The 4,080-nt window shown below is 33.7% G+C and overlaps 1 non-coding gene across 1 annotated transcript; it reads right to left on the bottom strand.

Moving 5' to 3' along the window:
* Nucleotides 1-3,163: 3,163 nt before the first annotated feature.
* LOC150002704 (U6 spliceosomal RNA) lies at nucleotides 3,164-3,270 on the bottom strand. The gene has a single exon (XR_016512832.1). It is a non-coding gene; the product is annotated as a U6 spliceosomal RNA (small nuclear RNA).
* Between the last annotated feature and the right edge of the window lie 810 nt (nucleotides 3,271-4,080).

The raw sequence follows: 4,080 nt of genomic DNA, 5'->3' as shown, positions 1-4,080 counted from the left end.
AAACAAATTATATAAATATTGAAGTCAAATGCAATATGCCAAGACCTAAGTTTGAATATGATCAATAATTCTTTGTGCAAGAATGTAGTTACCTAAGTCTAGGGTTGACCCAAAATCTAGTAAGTTGATGTTTTTATTGTATCTTTTATCCCCTCTCTTCTGATATAAATATTTGTGTGTGTGTGTGTGTGTGTGTGTGTGCATGAGTAAGTAGGGAGAGACAGGAGAGGAGGGTGAAACAAAATAATGAGAGAAAATTATTTTTCTTTTATGCTAAAATTCACAGTAGTAGAAAGAATGGTTCATGGGGAAAAAACAAGATAAGCATTTAATACACATTTTATACACATATTGTGTGTGGGCATTTTGCATCCATGCATCATGGTGGAAGCAGGAGATTTTTTGAAATATGCGTGCGAATTTTGTCGTTACAGTAAAATCACTATAAATTAAAAACTACTTTGAATTTTCTTTATGATACTTTGATTTTATTACCTTAGAATGTATTCTTCATTGTTATTATGAAAGATAAATGCACTTTATGCACAGTTCACAAAAAACATAATTGTCTGTGTCCTGCATACCTTGTGTAAATATAAAGTGATTTTGGAGTATACCTCAATGAGTGTAATGAAATACTTATTGCTTTTATTTAAGTTGGAATGGAATATACATTAGCTGTCCCTTAGCTAGGTTCTTTTTAAACTATTAATGATTTAATTTGCATTTTCATCAAGAAGAAAAAAAACAGTTATTGCATAGGTCTCTTTTTCTTGAGACACTGAGTCGTTATTTAATTTTTATGGCTTTACATACAAAATTTGCATTTTTATCTGGGTGCTGCAATTGACTACACATATTTAATTCATTGTCTCATGTATTTTTAAATCTAGGCATATGAAGATCATTAGCTTTGCTTAAAATGTCATATTTTCTTCAAAGACTAGAGAGAATGATAAAAAGACAATATTTAAAATAACATTAGGAGTAAATTTTCCTCATATTGAAATATAGATCCACAGAGTCAATGTTTTTCAATCAAGATTAACAAAAAGAAATCTATGCTGAGACACACTATAGTAAAACTGGAAAATACTGAAGACAGTTGTCTTGAATTAGAGAAAAGGCAAGATGATTTGCAGTAGAATGACTGTTAAAAGGACTATGAAATTCTCAACAACAGCAACAGGAGTCAGAAGTCATGAAAAGTTATTTTTAAAAGATTAAGAGATGATAACTATCAACAGGAATTATAACTTAAAATATAATGCATTATGTTATATTGTTTTGATACTCTTTTATATAATTCCAAATTAGTCAACATAAACACAATATATAGGATTGCTTATATGTGTGATAAAACTAGTGTAATACTATGGTAGGTGGATATATAGGTATATATAGTATAATGTATAGTCGTCGGCAGCCGTCCGTCTCGAGAGACGATGGTGTAGCTTCTTAAGAGTCTATCTGCACCGCCGAGAATGGCTGTGCAGTCCAACTCGGGAGTGACACGGTATCTGTCTCCTCCCGTGTTGAATCGACATCTTGTGATGATGCTGGAGTGTCCTCTCCAGTGAAGCTGAAGCTACAGAGCCTGGAGAGATGATGGTGTAGCTTCTTAAGAGTCTATCTGCACCGCCGAGAATGGCTGTGCAGTCCGACTCGGGAGTGACACGGTATCTGTTTCCTCCCGTGTTGAATCGACATCTTGCGATGACGCTGGAGTGTCCTCTCCAGTGAAGCTGAAGCTACAGAGCCTGGGCAGGGTGATATGGAGGGTCTGCTGTTGCCCATGCAGCAGACCCCCCCTCTCTTCGCAGCTGAAGGATCCAAGGGAAAGACGGAGTCAATACAGCTTGGCTTCAGGTGCGCCACAGGAGTTGCCGGTGTTGACTACAACGTCAAACCGCCTTAGGGACTCCGGCTCTGGATTTTCTGTCGGGGTTTACTCCCTTAGCCTTTCCCCTGAAGAGGTATGCCGCAAGGCAGCGGAGGTTTTTTGGAGTCAGAGTTTTCCTTCTCTGATGTGCCCTGACTGGAAGATCGAACCAGCGACACTTAGCTCGCAGGCCGACGCTCAATCCACTGAGCCAAACCAGCCAGGGAATGTATAGTATAGTATACCTATTACATACTATTTTGGAATAGTAGTTATTCTAAAATGAAGAAGATAGGAGGATGGAATAGGGGAAGAGCACATTCAAAGCATATTACAGAGTTAAATTTTTTATATGTCTTGGTTCATGAGTTTATGTTGTTATGGTAATAAAAATGTAAACAAGCATAAATGAAGATAGTAGTGCTTTAACCAAGGATTCTGTTAAAATATTTTAAAAATATGTATGGACCTATTAAGTACTTGAACCTAAGAAATATATAATGACATAAAAATAATCACTTAGTGCTATTATTTAACTGCTAATAATCTTTAATATGTCACAAAAGAAAAATAGCTATTGAGTTTATGGATATCCTGTGTAAATAGTCCTCATCAACATCGATTGGCTTTCTTCCCTCAGGGCTGAGTTAAGATGGAAAGCACAGCTACAGAATGATTTCCTAGTACCATGGACTCTGAATCTCTTTCCTCTTACACACAGAAAAACACTTATCACCAAAATAGATACTAATCTTCTTCTAATGGTTCTTCACAGTCTCAGACAGAAATAGTGCAAAGGTAAAATTCTACATTAAGGATAAGAGTCATAATATGAAGAAAATCGAGTAAAGGCAATATCAAATATAAATTACCTGCGGGTAACTGATTTAGGACCACTATGTTCATGAAAGTTCTTTGATTTTGTCAACTATTGAATGGTATTATTTTAGGTCATGATGCATTTCTAAGTACTGTCTCCATTAGTTCTACACCACTTTATATTTTTCCCACATCACCGTGTCACCTCGGCCCTGTTTAGCAATATAAAGAAGAAAGACATTGATTTGGATCAGAGTCTTGCCAGGATTTGATGATTCCATGATGGCTACTGACATCACTGAAACAAGGCTGTAGATAAATTCAGCCAAGCTTAAGAGATATATTTTTGAGAAAAATTTATATTGGCTAAACACACATTTCCAATTTGTTTTTCATTATAACAACCATGTTCTTTTAAAGGTATTATTGTACTCCTTGTTTTTACTACTAGTTTGGTGTTTTTTTAAATATGAATACATCACAAATTTGTGTGTCATCCTTGTCCAGAGACCATGTTAATCTTCTCCATATCACTCCAATTTTAGTATGTGTGTTGCCAAAGTGAGCACTACTATTAATTTGAATAAATATTGTCAAGGTTTTATATTAAACTCTTACATTACTTATAAATATCTGTAATGAAAACATTTTATATGTGAGAATATAGACAGCAAATGTTCATGTTAGAACGTTGTGATATTAGTAAAATATTTGGTGAAACTTAATAAAAGTAACTATATTCCTGGAAAACTTGTCATTTTATTTCAAGAAACAGTACTGTTTTGTGTAAAAAAAAAAAACGACTTGAAATAAATCTGGTACATATATAATAATCTTTAATGATAGCAGCTGACAAAAGAATAAGACTATAATTAAGTTCAGCTCAGGAAAAGAAAACAGTTTTCATAATGTAGCTCGCAGAATTTCTTTTCTTATATCACTAAAGATTTTAGAGCATAAAACAGTCAATAAATAAAGCAACCAGCTTTTGTTTTATAACATAAAAAGCACTTTAATAGCTTTATAGAAATATCATATGTAGTCTAAAAAAGATATATAAGTGCATGTATATATGTATATAATAAGGCACATTATTCAATAAATAAAGTAGAAGTATATTTAGCCTCCAGATTTATCCATGTTGCCACAAATGGCAGGATTTCCTTCCTTTTTAGGCTGAATAATATTTCATTCTATGTATTGAGGATATATGTCACAATCTTGTTATCCATTCATTTGCCAGTGTATATTTATTTATATTGTTTCCCCTGTCTTGGCTATTATGAATAATGCTTCAATAGATATGGGAGTGCAGATATATCTTCAAGATTGTGTTGTCAATTCTTATATCAATAATGTCCATAAATGTTATTACTAGA

This window comes from Furipterus horrens, unplaced genomic scaffold (assembly GCF_987537825.1).
Source record: "Furipterus horrens unplaced genomic scaffold, mFurHor1.1.pri manual_scaffold_8, whole genome shotgun sequence".
NCBI classification, from domain to species: Eukaryota; Metazoa; Chordata; class Mammalia; order Chiroptera; family Furipteridae; genus Furipterus; species Furipterus horrens.
This window is presented reverse-complemented; position numbering and strand designations above follow the sequence as displayed.